Source organism: Macaca nemestrina, chromosome 15, assembly GCF_043159975.1.
Source record: "Macaca nemestrina isolate mMacNem1 chromosome 15, mMacNem.hap1, whole genome shotgun sequence".
Classification (NCBI taxonomy): domain Eukaryota; kingdom Metazoa; phylum Chordata; class Mammalia; order Primates; family Cercopithecidae; genus Macaca; species Macaca nemestrina.
This window is the reverse complement of record NC_092139.1, coordinates 64865937-64881332: the sequence shown is the minus strand read 5'-3', so window position 1 is coordinate 64881332 and position 15396 is coordinate 64865937. Positions and strand designations below refer to the sequence as shown.

The following is a 15396-nucleotide window of genomic DNA, read 5'->3' as shown; positions in this document are numbered from 1 at the left end:
TTGCCTGACTGCCCTGGCTAGAACTTCCAGTACTACATCCAACAGGAGTGGTAAGAATGGGAATCATTTTTTGTTCTAGTTCTCAAGGGGACTGCTTCCAGCTTTTGCCCATTCAGTATAATGTCAACTGTGTGTTTGTCATAGATAGCTCTTATTATTGTGAGATATGTTCCTTTAATGCCTACTTTATTGAGGGTTTTTTTTTTTAACACAAAGGGATGTTGAATGCTATCAAAAGCTTTTTTTCACGTCTATTGAGTTGTGTTTTTAATTATGTTTATGGGGTAAATCACATTTTTTGATTTTCACATGTTGAAACAACCTTGATTACAGAAAAGAAATCTACAGGGTGATGATGAATTAACTTTTGGATGCGCTGCTACACTAAGTTTGCTAGTATTTTGTTGAGAATCTTGGGTATATGTTTATCAGGGATATTGGCCTGTAGGTTTTGTGTGTGTGGGGGGGTGTGTGTGTGTGTGCGTGTCTTTGCTAGGTTTTCATATCAGGTTGACACTGGCTTCACAAAATAGTTCAGGAGGAGTCCCTCCTTAACTCAGTTTGCTTCAAGAAGTTGCCGGGATTCCCCCGTCTCACCCCCAGATCCCCAGGAGAGTTCAGCACCGCCCTTGCTGTGGGTGTCACAGAGACCGATGCGGGTCCCTCTCCCCGGGAATGGGCGAGCCTGGGTCCAGTCCACAGGGCGCCTCGCAGGCGCTGATGCAGGATGGAGTTGAGGTGGGGACAGCGCTGGACCCCAGGGCCCCTGCCTGCCTCCTGGGAAGCCCGGTGACCCAGGCAGCCCTAGCGAGGTCCCCGGGCTCCCACAGGACAGATGCGGACAGTGTGGCCGGGGAGGCCCTGCTACCCTGGGGACTGTCCCTCCAGCCCCCAGCTTTCTGTGATTCTCTGGGCACCCTCTGCAGAGGGGCAGGGGATCCTGGATACCGAGGTGCCGAGCTTGAGGGACCCCAGAGCTTCGGCCAGGCCGCTTCCTTTGCAGGGTGAAGCTGAAGTTCAGAGGAGGGCAGGGGCAGGTCCCGGGGGCTCACCAAACAAAGGGAGCCTATCTCTTGGCTGGGGTCACAGGGAGCGCTCCTGTGACATCTTGGGCCCTAGAGCCAGGGAGGATGAGAGACTGGGGCCTTTCGTCGACCCCTGTGGCTGGGCAGAGGCTCAGCCTGTGCCACAACCCTAAACTGCGTCTGGCCCGTCCGAGCCGCGGGCCCTTTAAGAGGGGGTGGTGCTTCAACCTGGCCGGAGGGACGCTGCCAGCGTGCATATGCCCGCGTGCACTTGCCGGCATGCATGTGCCGCCCCTACGGAAGCTGAGACTACACTTCCTGTGAGGCCTCGGCAGCGGCGGCGGAGCAGTCTGGTCAGAGAGAGCTTCAGAGAAGCCGTGGTGGGTTCGGCGTGACGGTGGAGGGGGAGGCGAGTCTCGGTAAGTGTCCGGGGCATGGACCCCACTGGAAACCCTCTGGACCTCCCTGCTCTTTCCCGGTCACTCCCTGCTTTCGGGCCCTGACTTATTCTGGGCATCTGGGCCCAAGTCGTCCGCATGGAGGCGGTTGTGGGGTCCTGGCCTTGGCAGCGTCCGCCCTCCTGCCGCCCCTTGGCCCAGAGCCCCGGCGGTGACGCGCGGGTCCTGGGTCTCTCCGAGCCCCATGGGCTTCTGAGCTGGGGTCTACGGTTATTTTTGATGCCTCAAGACCTTTAGCAAGAAACCTGGCCAGAGCAGGGGACATTGTGTAGTTTCAATTCTTTGAGGAGTGTCCGGCTATTTCGCTGTTTTCCATGGTGTGTATCCTAATTTTCAGTTCCACCTACAGTGTATGAGTTCCCCTTTCTCGAAAACCACACTCGCATTCCTATGTTTTTCTTTTCGTTTGTTTTGTTTTCTGAGACACAGTCTTGCTCTGTTGCCCATGCTGGGGTGCAGTGGCGTGATCGCGGCTCACTGAAACCGTTGTCTCCTGGGATCAAGCAATTCTCCTGGCTCAGCCTCCAGAGTAGCTGGGACTCTGGGCACCAGCCACCACACCCAGCTAATTTTTGTATTTTTAGTAGAGTCGGGGTCTCACGACATTGGGCAGGCTGGTCTCAACCTCCTGACCTCAGGTGATCCACCCGCCTTAGCCTCCCAAAATACTGGGATTACAGGCCTGAGCCACAGCTCCCTGCCCCTCCTATTTTTAAAAGTTTTTTTTAGGAATATTCAATAAGTGTGAGATTATGTGCATGTGGTTTTGAATTACAGTTTTCTGATGAATAGTTAATTTTGAGGATCTTATATCGTATCTGTTGTTCTTTTTTATGACTGTGCAGAATTGTCTGTTCAGGTTCTTGGCGAAATAGTTGATTGGATTCTTTTGCTGCTTTATAGTGTTTTCTGTGTACACATTAGATGACAACTCGTGAATTACAAGATTGCCTGAAATTTTTGGCTAATCTATAGGATGCTTTTATTATTTGTAAAGTAATTTGTTTTGAGATGCAGAGACTTTTCAGGTTGGTATAGTCCCATATGTTTGTTTTTGCATTTCATGCATGTAATTTTGGTCACCCATATAAAAAAAATATATATCAGTGACAAAGCATTTAGTTGTCAGTGAGGTTTTTCTTCAAAGGTGTTTGTTTTCCTCTTTGCAAAGATGAGCAGAGATTCAAGTAACCAAAAATACATGTTCATCCTGTGTTTTAAAAACTTTTTGTGGTTTATGGTCTTTTGGCCTTCAGTTTGGGGGAGGGGGTTTTGTTTTTCATAGGTCGTGTAAAATAAGGGTCCTATTTCTTGCTTCTGCATCCGGATATCATTTTTCTCAAATGTATTCATTGAGCAGACTCTGCCTTCCACATTGTGGTGTTCTTTATGAAAGTCAGTTGACTATGTCCATATTTGTGTTGATCATGTTTTTGCTCTCCCTGTTTTTTTCCACAGTTCTAGGTATTTTTATTTATGCAAGTACCATATTTCTGCTGCATGACTACAACTTGGCAGTGTAATTTGATATTGAGGATTGTGGGTTCTCACTTTGATTGTATTTCTGAGGGTTCCTTTAAATATTCATTGCCTTTGTGGCTCTCTGTGATTTTTAGCAATATGTATTTATTGCTGTTAACTTTATTTCACAACACAAAGGTCTATAATTAGGGGTACATTTTCATACATATAGATGGGGTAATGATCAAATCAGGGTACTTGGGAGCTCTATTCCCTCACACAGGTTATATTTTTGTGTGGAGAGAACATTCAAAATTATCCCTTCTTGCTCTTTAGAAAAATATAATATTGTTAACTCCAGTCACCGGGGCTGAGGAGAACATTCAGATGTATTCCTTTAATGTTAAGATAACTTTGTTTCCATAACCAATCCTTCCCCATTCCCCCTCTAGCTCCCAGACTGTGGTAATCAATATTGTGCTTTCTATTTCTTTAAGATAAACATCTTAAGATTTCATGTGAGTGGTATCATGCAGTGTTTGTCTTTCTACGCCTAGCTCATTACATTTAGCATAATGTTTTCCAGGTTCATCTGCTTGCTCTAAGTGACAGTGTTTCATTGTTTTGATGGCTGAAGAATATTCCCTAGTGTATGTATATGAGAGTTTCTTGATCTCTGTATCTGTGGATGAACAGGTGGGTTGAATGATACCCAGTAGTGGGACTGCTAGATGGTTTGGTGTTTCTTTTTTTTCCTATTTGCAGGACCCCTCAACTGTTTTTTATAGCGTTAATAATAATTTACGTTTCCACAAACAGTTCCCCTTTCTGGAAATTCATACCAGGATTTTTTTTTTTTTTTTTTTCCCTCTGAGACAGAGTCTAGCTCTGTCACCCAGGCTGGAGTGGAGTGGCCGATTTTGGCTCAGTGCAAGCCCCACCTCCCGGGTTCATGCCATTTTCCTGCCTCAGCCTCCCGAGTAGCTGGGACTACAGGCAGCCGCTACCACGCCAGGGTAATTTTTTGTATTTTTAGTAAAGATGGGGTTTCACTGTGTGAGCCAGGATGGTCTTGATCTCCTGCCCGCGTGATCCACCCACCTCAGCCTCCCAAAGTGCTAGGATTATAGGCATGAGCCACTGCGCCCAGCCTAGGAATTGTCTTTTTAAATACTTTAATTTTTTTGTAATGTTCATTCTAGTTGGAGTGAGATAAATTCTGAGTGTGGTTTTGATCTACATTTTTCTCATGAGTAGTAATGTTAACCCCATTTTTGTAAACATTGGGTCAGTTTCCTGTGTTCTTTGCAGAAATATCTACTCAGGTCATTTGCCCAATTTTGATCTGTGTTTTTTTCTGTTGTTTTGTTTTTTTTGCCAGCTGGCAGTGTTACTAGCTTGTACATTTTCAAAAACAACCCCTTATCCACTGTATGTTTGCCCAAACTTTTCTTATAATTTTTAGTATGCTTTTTCATTTTGTTCATTGTTTTCTTTGTTGGGCACAAACTCTTCAGTGACATGGTCCCACATGTGTAGAATTTCTTGGTTAGCTGTGCTGTTGGTTACTAATCAGGAAAAAACAAAATTGCTACCAAAGCAGTCCATTGTCAATGATTTTTTTCCTTGTATTTTTGTTACTTTTTGAAAACCATGAGCATACATCCAAGTTGCCCTAAATATACACACACCAGAGGTTGTCTTTATAGGAGCCTTATGGTTGCAAGTTTGGTGTATAATCTTTAATCCTTTTGAGTTGATTATTGTGTATCTAGTACCATAAGAGTCCTGTATTGTATTCCATATGGATATCTAGTTTTGGAAACCTTCCCCATTGTGTCATTTTGCTGGTGTTTTGAAACATGTGTTCACTCTGTAGAATTTTGTGTTGATTCTTGAGCATCCTCATTTTTCTCACTGGTCTGTGTTTCTCTGTGTATGCTAGTAACATATGGGTTGGTTAACCAGGGATTTTCTAATAATTAGAACTCAGAGAATGTGATGCATCCCATATGGTTTGTATTTCTCAGGATAGCTTTGGAAATTCAGCATGTTTCACATTTTCACATACATTGTGGCATTATTTCTATTTCTTAAAACACTATTTGCCATATACTAAATGTATATGATCAGAGGGTACAAGGAAGATTTTGATACATGTATATGTTGAGTAATGATAAAATCGGGTTATTTAGCATCTCTTCACCTCATATAGTTTTTATTTTTTGAGTGGTAACAACATTCAGAATCTTTCCTTCTAGCTACTTTGAAACATATGACACATTTGTGTTAAGGCTAATCACCCTGCTATGGAATAGAAGACCAGATTTGATCACTCTCATCTGAGAGTGACTTTGTACCCATCACTGATTCCTTCCCAGACCACCTCTACCTCCCCTGCAGACTCTGGTGACCCCTATTGAACTTGTTACTTCTAGGATGTAAAGTTCTTTTCAGTCTACATCCCTGAGATAACATGGCATCAGTCTTTCTCGACCAGGCTCATTCATTGGATGTTCTCCAGGTTTCGTCATGTGGCTGCAGATGGCAGGATTTTCCAAAGCTTTGTGGCTGAAACATATTCTGTGGTGTATCTATACAGCAGTTTCCTCATCCCTGCAGCTCCGTATGCACAGGTAGGTTGGTTCTGTACCTTGGCCACAGTTACAAGTGCTTTAGTACCCCTGGGAAGGCAGATAGCTCTCTTCAACCTAGGATTTCAACTGCTTTAAATGTGGAACCACTGGTGTGGCTGCTAGCTGACGTGGTAGATGTACTGTGAATTTGTTCAGGAATCTCTAGCTGTTTTTCAGAGTGTGTATACTAATTTACATCCCCACCAATAGTGTTTAAGAGGTTACCATTCTATAAGTCTATACTGGATGTCACTTTCCAAAAATCTGTGTTTTGTTTGTTTTGGGTAGTATTCATTCTGAGTGGGATGAGACGGAATCATAGTGTGGTTTTCATGGACATTTTTGTGAGGATTAGTGATGTCAATAAAGTTATTTGAGAAATCCCCACATTGCTCTCCATGGTGTCCAAACTAGTTTTCATTTCCACCAACAGCCGACCAGCATCCCTTTCCTCCTGTGCCTCACTGCCATTTATTCTCGTGGACTGTGTCACAATCGTCATTCTGACCAGTGTGAAATACTATCTCATGGGTTTTTTGCTTTACATTTCTCTGATGATTACTGAGGTAGAGAAATGTTGTCCTGTCTGTTGGTTGCTGTAAACCTTCTTCTGAGATGCTTGTTTTCATGCCCCTTGCCCTTCCTTCATTGAGTCTTTGTTTTGCTGATTTATTTGCTTAAGGTCTTTGAGGTAGATCCTGGATATTAGACTTCATCAGATGCATACGTGGAAACATTTTCTGCCACTGCGTAGGCTGTCCGTTTACTCTGTTGGTAATTTCTTCTGCTGTACAGCAGCCCTTTTGTACATTAGGCCCCACTTGTCAATAATTGTTTTAGTTGCACTTGCTTTTTACACATTTTGTAAAAGAACACCAAAAGACACAACGAAGAAGGGGGAATCTGCTTAATAAATTGTTTTAAAAATTGGATATCCCTATATAAAATAATAAAATAGAATCCCTATTGTGTAAAAGGCACAAGAACCAACTCAAAATTAATTAGAGACTGATACACAAAGCAGGGACATAGGCATATCCGTGCTGTGCCAAATCCTCTGTCAAGAAGGGTATTTCCTAGGTTCTCCTGCAGGCTTTTCATAGTTTGCAGTCTTGCATTACATCTTTCATTCATCTTGAGTTAGTTTCGGTACACAGTGAGACACAGGGGCTCACTGCCTTTCTTCTGCAACTGGCTAGCCATTTATCCCAGCACCATCTACTGAGAGGAGGGAATCCTTTCTTCAAAGCTTAGTTTTGTGGATTTTGTTGAAGATCAGATGGTGTTAGGGGTGCGGGTTTACGTCTGGGTTCTCTAATCTATTCCACTGGTCTGTGTGGAAGAGGGTCCCTAACTTTTCAATGGAATGTAAAATCAGGAAGTGTGACACAACCGGTGTAGTTTGTATTTCTCAGCGTTGCTTTGGAAATTCAGGGTGTTTTGTGGTCCACATGAACTTTAGCATTGCATGTTTACATATTTTTTAAAAGGTTGTCCATACAGTAATGGCATACAATGGGGGAAGTTAGAGCGGGGCATTTTGGTTAATGCAGATACAGAGAAATGTTAAAATCAGGATATTTAGAATCTCTGTTATCACAAACTGTTGTTAATTTCTTTGTGATGGAAACATTTGGAATTTTGCATTTACAAGACTCTCTATTATCACAAACAGTTGTTAATTTCTTTATGGTGAAAATATGGGAAATCTTTTCCAGATTTTGTGAAAAAGGTGTGATGAAGTGTTAATTTACTCTAGTCACTGTGCTGTGGAATAGAGAGGAACAATTCATGCCTCTCATCTAAGTGTAACTTTGTACCTATTTCTGATCCCTGCCCATCCCCCCTCTTCCCTCCAACCTCTGGTAACCAGTATTGTGCTCTCTAGATTTATGCAATAAAGCCTTTTATTTTGGATTCTACATGAGTGAGATGTGGCAGTGTTTTTCTTTCTCTGCCTGGTTTAGGTCATTTACCATAATGTCCTCCAGATTCAACAGTATGGCTCCAAATGATGACATTTCATTCTGTTTTTCTGGCTGAAGACTATTCTATTTGTGTACATCTATCACAGTTACATTATCCCTTCATCTGTGGCTGGACAGGTAAGTTTATTCTGTATCTTGGCAGTTGTCAGTAGTGCTGCAGTCCACATAGGATGGCAAATATCTCTTGCATGGACTGATTTCTTTTGCCCTGAAAGTATACTTAATGGTAGAATTGTCAGATGAAGTGGTAGTTGTAGGTTTAATTTTTGGAGGAACCTCTCACTGGTTTCTGTAGTTTGTATACTAATTAACGTTCTTACCAAACGAGTTGCTCTCTGGAAATTTACACCCACATTTGTGTCTGTTTTAATGTATGTTATAACTTTGATAACATCCATTTGAATTATAGTGAGATGATGTATGTGTTGTTTTGATCTTTCTCATGATTTGTGATGCTATCCAAGTTCTTAAACTTGTTTTCAATGTTATGTCTTCTTTGCAGAAATGTCTGTTCATGTTCTTTTGACCCATTTTGTTTGGTTATTAGTTTCTCATTTGTGTTTTTGCTAGTAAGTAGTGTTAGTGGCTTAGACATTTTGAAGACAACCTTTTGTCAGATGTATGTTTGCCGAAACCTTTCTTGCAAACTTCAGGATGACTTTTTAATTTTTTTCATAGTTTTTTTTTTTTTTAATCTGCTTGGGCACAAACTCTAGAATGGGATGCATTCCCATGTGTGTCTGTTTTCTTGGTTCCCTGTGACGTAGGTGACTGATGAAGAAAAATAAAATCATGTCCGAACTAATCCATCACCCATGAGTTTTCCCCCTGTATTGTTTGTTTGGTTTTGGCACAGTGTGAACACAGATCCACATTGACCTAAATATACCCACACTGTATGTCTTCTCTTTGAGGGAGCTTGATGGTTTCAAGTTTTGTGTATTAGTCTCTAATTCATTTTGAGTTGATTGTTGTGCCTTTTACACAATAGGGATTCTATTTTGTCATTTTATATGGGGATATCCAATTTTTAAAATAATTTATTAAACAGATTCCCCCTTCTTCATTGTGTCTTTTGGTGTTCTTTTACAAAATGCGTATACTACCAAGGAGTTTGGGTTTGTGATTGAGCTCCCTCATTCTGTCTGTTGGCCTGGGTGTCTTGGTTAATGCCAGTCATCTGTTGTTTAGATAACTAGCTTTTCAATATAATTTCAAATGGAAGACAGTGATGCGTCCCACATACTTTCTATTTCTAGAAATGCTTTTGAAATTTAGGGCATTTCATGGTTCCATGTTAATTTTAGCATTGTTGGCATCCTTTATTTATTTATTTATTTTTTTAAAGAAATTGCCCTAAAGTATATGTATATAACTAGAGGATGCAGGGGCCATTTTGATATAGGTACCCCTAGCATATTGATGAAATCACAATATTTTGCATCTGTGAAGTCCTCTAGGTATTTTATTTGTCTGTGGAGAGGATATTCAGAATCCTTTCCAGCTATTTGGAAAATTCACTACAATATTAACCTTAATCACCCTGCTATAGAAGAGAAGGGTAGGATTGAGTTCAGTTTTCTAAGTGTAACTTGGTAACCATTACCAATTCCTACCCAGGCCCCTCTTCTCCCCTGCCTCTGGTAACCACTGTTGAACTTTCTACTTCTATGAGGTCAGGTGTTTTAGATTCCACATAGGCGAGATTATGCAGTATATGTCTTTCTCTGCCTGGCTCATTTCATTTAACATAATGTCCCTCAGGTTTTTCCACATGGCTGCAAATGACTAGATGTCACCCATTTCTATGGTTGAAGAATACTCCGTTCTGGATGCATGTTGCAGTTTCCTCATCCCTTCAGCAGTGAATGAACGGGTAGGCATATTTCCTATCTTGGCTATTGTGAGTACTACAGTACACAGGGCAAGGGAGGTATCTCTTCCACTTAGGAATTTCATTGACTGTAAATGTACAGCCGGTGGTGGGAAGGCTAGATGAAATGGAGTTTTTACTTTGTTTGAGGAACTTCTAGCTATTTTTGCTAGAGTGTGTACCAATTGATATTCCCACCAAGAGTGTAGGAGAAGAGTTTCCCCTTCTGCAAGTCTATACCAGTTGTTTCCTTTTCAAACTTGTATTTTTGTTTTCAGTAACATTCATTCTATGTGTATGGAAGTGGTATCTCACTGTGGTTTCCCTTGACATTCTCGTGAGGATTAGAGCTGTTGGGAAACTTTTTCTTTTACCTATGAGTGAATTGCTCATCTACTTTTCAGACATGTCTGTTCAGGTCCTTGGCCCAGACTTAGCTTGGGTATTTGTTTTTGTTTCTGTTTTTGTTTTCTCCCACATCATAGTGTTAGTTTCTTGCACATATTTTGTAAGAACCCCTTTCAAAGACAGGATTTTCCATAATTTTCTTTCAGTCTTTGAGGTGCCTTCTCTTCTGGTTCATTGTTTTCTTTTCCCTACATAAGATCCAATGTTTTCTGTAGTCCCACATGTTTATATATTAGTGGTGGCTTTTGTGTACAATTAAAAACAGTGAAAAAGGTTGCAAGCCATGGCATTGTCTATGGGTTTTTTCCTTCTAATTTTTCTTTTCTTTTTCTTTTTATATTTTACATTTTGCAAATTGTGTGCATAGATTAGTCTTCTAAAATATATGCTCACCCTATGTTTCCTAAGGGAAGTAAGTGGTTTCAAAACTGAGTTTAAGTCTTCAGTGTAATTTACATGCATTCTGTCCTATTTCACTGTTTTTCAAGTGGTTATCCAGTTTCCTCAAAATCGTTTATTGAGCTGACTTTTCTTTTCCCATTGTGTCATTTTGTGTTCGTTTGAAAACTGTGTTCACTGTGTATATACATTTGGGTGGCACAGGGGACTCCGTCATTCTGTCCATTGGGTAGGCTCTTTTTCTGCCAGTAGCAGATTGTTTGGATCAATATAGGTTTTAGTTGTTTCATCTTTTTGCCCACTTAGTACCTTTAGTTTCTTGTGTGTGTTAGATAATGATTCCTTTGACATACATAATTTTCTATAATTTTATCCCAATCTTTAGGATGCCTTTCCTTTTGGTTCATTGTTTTCTTCTTGTTTAGAAATTTTAAAGTTGTCCTTTGTCTATCATACTTATATTTGCTTTTGTTGCCAGTGATTTCTGTGTCCCATTGGGAAATAAAAAGACATGGTGAAGCCATTGTATTGTGTATGTGTATATTCTCCCTAATTTTTTCTTTTTGCAACTGGTGTGTACAGATTCAAGTTTCCCCAAAATAGACACCCTGTGTTTTTTACCTGGGAGCTGTTTTAATTTCAAGATTAGACTTAAGTGTTCATTTTATTATGTGTCGATATTTGTGTATTGTGCAACATAAGGTTCTTCAGTCCTTTGCACATGAATATCCAGGTTTCTCAACCTGAGTACCTTTGGTGTGTTTCTGAAAAATGTGTTTACTGTATATAATTTTTGTCTGATTTTCTGCCTCCTTCATTTGGTCCATTTGGTTATCTTTCTGTGTTTATGCCACTAATGGATGGAGAGGGACAATGTAAGTTTTATTTTGTTTTCCTGTGTGTGTGTTTTTCTTTTTCTTTTTCTTTTTTTTGTTTTTGATCTTTCAACCTTGATTTTCTAAAAGAATACCTACTTTTACTGTGATTAACAGTATTATGAACATAGTACCAGTAAGGTGGTTCATCGATTTAGAATCTCTTTCTCAATAGGGGTAAATTTTAGTGAAATAATAGAGATAACAAATACATTTAACAGAAGAGAGCTCTTATAAACAAGTAAGTTCCAGTATAAAAAAGTTCAGTAGGCCAGGCGTGGCGGCTCACATGTGTAATCCCAGCACTTTGGGAGGCCAAAGCGGGCAGATCACCTGAGGTCAGGAGTTTGAGACCAGCCTGGTTAACATGGTGAAACCCCTCTCTACTAAAAATACAAAAATTAGCCGGATGTGGTGGTGCGCAGCTGTCTTACCAGCTACTCAGGAGACTGAGGCAGGAGAATAGCTTCAACCTGGGAGGCAGAGGTTGCAATGAGCCATGATCACGCCATTGCACTCCAGCCTGGGGGACAGAGTGAAATTCTATCTAAAAAACATAACATAACAAAACAAAAAACAAACAGAACAAAACAAAACAAGACAAAAAAACTTAGTAAACAAATGTCACTTAAACTGTGTAAGAGTTATAAAGTGGTTAAACGTCCCCCCCAAAATTTTGGAGGGCTACTTAAGATCATTATCTGGACTGAGACACAGAGAATACTACAGACAAATAGGACATGTGGGTATAAAAGTAAAAGTTATAAATATTAGAAGCCATTGTGTCAACACATTAGTATGTCATGACCAGATATCCTTTATGGCAGGAGTGCAAGTGAGATTCAGCATTTGCAAATCCTGTAATACTGTTAAGCACATTCACAGAGTTAATGAGAATGCCATGTGTTCATGATCGTGTATGTGAAAAGACACTGTCAGGATTCTACAGCATGGTATATTTTTAAAATTTCACAAAATCAGAATTGCTGTAAAAATGTATAAAATATGAAATGGATTTGTACAGAGAAGATATAATAAGACCACAATTTTAGAAAATTATGTGTAACAGTATGAAGAGGTCAGTGATTCTTTAATCATTTGATAAATTGAGCTTGACTTCTATGTAGCTACTATCTGACTGTGCATAGAGATAAAACTGATTGCAAAGAAGAATAAACAAAAATATCCATAAAAATCTGAATATCAAAAATAACTTTTCATGTATTTTAAATACTTGGAAATCGAAAGTGTGATGTTGATTCATAACTAGACTGAGAGAAAAATGAAGCACAGAATTCAGAGAACAGAATGAAACATATATGGAAATGTTCTGTAAAATAAAAGCAGCAGTGGTAACAGAGGAGATGTAGGCTCTGAGTGTCTCATTGGAGACTGAAGTCCACAGATATGCAGCAAAGCCTTTGTCTCCCTGTTGTTTTTGCCTCCTGCTGGTCATGTGCTTTCACACATGGAGAGAGGACATTTAACCTTTGAGCCAGGGCGTCATTTGCTGTTGTCTGGTGGGTGAGCTTTTTGCTGGCATACTCCATATTGTTACATGTTCTTGGGACCCACAGGATTAGTCTTGGTCATCTAAGATGTTACATCTTATCATCTTAAGGTATTACTGACTTTATCACCTTCAACCGACTCCTATTTATTCTTTGAAATAACCAGGTCCACACATTGTTTTGGTAATTCTTTCAGTTGGTGATTCGCCTGGTGTAGCACTATGTGAGAAACCTCTTCTCAAATGACCCACAAGTGATAAGAGGCTGTGAACAAACAGTTCACAGGAGGGACCAACCACGTGCAGACATGGAGTGGGTCATTTCAAGGTGAGGTGGTCAACCTGTACCCTAAACTGGCACAGACAGGAGAAGCCACAATCCTTTAGAGAGAAAAATTGCAAAGTATAAATATCCTTTGTTAAGAGAAATAGAGACCATCTTCAGAGGTTGTAATAGTATTAAAATGTGTTCTCATTGTTCAGCTCCCACTTATGAGTGAGAACATGCAGTGTTTGGTTTTCTGTTTCTGTGTTAGTTTGCTGAGAATGATGGCTTCCAGCTTCATCCATATCCCTGCAGAGGACTTGATCTTATACTTTTTTATGGCTCCATAGTATTCCGTGGTGGATATCTAGCACATTTTCTTTTTCTACTCTATCATTGATGCACATATGGGTTGGTTCCATGTCTTTCCTATTGTGAAGAGTGCTGCAGTAAACATCCGTGGAGCAGATAGTGCTCAAAGCAAGAGGAAACTCTGAGCGTGATGAGCTTGAAACATGATGGGGTTCAGGCAAGATGGAGCTCTGAGCAATATGAAGCGCAGAGCAGATGTTGCTCAGAGTAAGATGGAGCTCCAAGCGTATGGTCTCAGAGCAAGATGGAGCTCAAATCAAAATGGAGCTCCGAGCAGATGGTGCTCAGAGCAAGATGGAGCTCAGAGTGACTGGAGCTCCAGGCAAGAAGAAGGTTTGAGCAGATGGTGCTCAGAGCAAGATGGAGCTTGGGGTAATTGGAGCTCTGAGCAAGAAGGATCTTAGAGCAAATGGAACTCTGACACATGGGGCTTAGAGCAGATGGTGCTCAGAGCAAGATGGAGTTCAGAGTGATTAGAACTTTGAGCAAGATGAAGCTCAGAGCAGATGGAGCTCTGAGCAGATTGTGCCATAGCAAGATGGAGCTCAGAGTAGATGGAGCTCTGAGCAAGCTGGAGCTCAGAGAAGATGCAGCTCTGAGCAAGCTGGAGCTCAGAGTAGATGGTGCTCAGAGTAAAATGGAGCTCTGAGCATTTGGTGCTCAGAGCAAGATGGATCTCAGAGCGATAAGAGCTCCAAGCAAGATGGAACTTGGAGCAGATGTTGCTCGGTGTAAGGTGGAGCTCAGAGCAGATGGTGCTCGGTGCTCAGAGCAACATGGAGCTCAGAGTGATTGGAAGTTAAAAACATTGCTCTGTAGGATTGGAGCTCTGAGCAGATGATGCTCAGAAGCAAGATCGACCTCGGAATAAATGGAGCTTTGAGCACAATGGGGCTTGGAGCAGATGCACCTCTGAGCAAGATGTAGCTTAGAAAACATGTTCCTCACAGTAAGATGGAGTTTGAGCAGATGGCGCTTAGAGCAAAATGAAGTTGAAAGCAATTGGAGTACTCAGCAAGATGGAGCTCAGAGCAGATGGTTCTCTGAGCAAGATGGAGCTTGGAGCAGATGAAGTTCTGAGCAAGAAGGAGCTCTAAGCGAGTTGGAACTTGGAGCAAATGTTGCTTGGTTTCAGATGGACTCAGAGCAGATGGTGCTCAGAGCCAGATGGAGCTGAGAGAACATGCTGCTCACAGTACGATGGAGCTTCAAGCAGATGGGGCTCAGAGCACAATGGAGCTGGAAGTGATTGGAGATCTCAGCAAGATGGAGCTCCAAGCACATGGAGCTCTGCGCAGAGGATGCTCAGAGCAAGAAGGAGTTTGGAGTGATTGGAGCTCTGAGAAAGATGGAGTTCTGAGCAGTTGGTGCTCAGAGCAAAATGGAACTCAGAATCATAGCTCTGAGTTAGTGTAGTAAGAATTAGGAAGTGTATATGTGAAGCAATGAGCTTTACAGTCAGTGTGCTTTTTATTATCTTTATCACCATTAGAAACAAATCAGTTTCCCCTAAGTGCTGTTCCTATATTTAATGTAGTTACCAGTACCTAAACTATAGAAGTTTTTGATTCATTTTTCTCTTCATCTTTATAAGAAGTGTGATAATGGCAAAGCTTTTTTTTCTTTTGAAAACACAATTCTGAGATCAAATAAAACAGTTGACAACTTTGAAACTTAAAGGAAATCACTAGAATGTAACATATATAATGTTCCTGCTGCCTCTTACCACATTATGTTCAAGGAAGATGATTCCAATCACAGGAATAATTCCTCTTGTTAAATGTATTTCCTGGGATCTTTTCCAATTTTACACTTCAAGATTTTTGATGTAATGAAATCGATTGCAACCTGATTGCTTTCTATTTCTCCTATTTTATAGTTAGTCAATGCTTAGCCATTTTTTCTTCTAGGTTTTTGTTTTGTTTTGTTTTGTTTTTTAAACTCTTTAATCTTCCTGTAATTTACTTTGGCTTGCATCAGAAGATGAGGTTGTAAATTGCAGTCACCCTAGTGAGTTTCCTAAATGCCATTTATTGCTTGCGATTCATTTTACAGCCAGTGATTAACAGTTGAATTAGTACTGTTCCAACAGATCATACCTCTTATCTTGTTTACCTCTGTTCCAG

General features: G+C 40.8%; 1 long non-coding RNA gene across 2 annotated transcripts; it reads left to right on the top strand.

Moving 5' to 3' along the window:
- Nucleotides 1-1382: 1382 nt before the first annotated feature.
- LOC139358890 (uncharacterized) lies at nucleotides 1383-9421 on the top strand. Of its 2 annotated transcripts, none has more exons than XR_011614392.1 (4): nucleotides 1383-1444; nucleotides 5469-5580; nucleotides 7548-7685; nucleotides 9333-9421. It is a non-coding gene; the product is annotated as an uncharacterized lncRNA (long non-coding RNA). The 2 variants fall into 2 exon arrangements; XR_011614393.1 differs by having other exon boundaries at nucleotides 1403-1444; nucleotides 5445-5580.
- Nucleotides 9422-15396: the final 5975 nt, after the last annotated feature.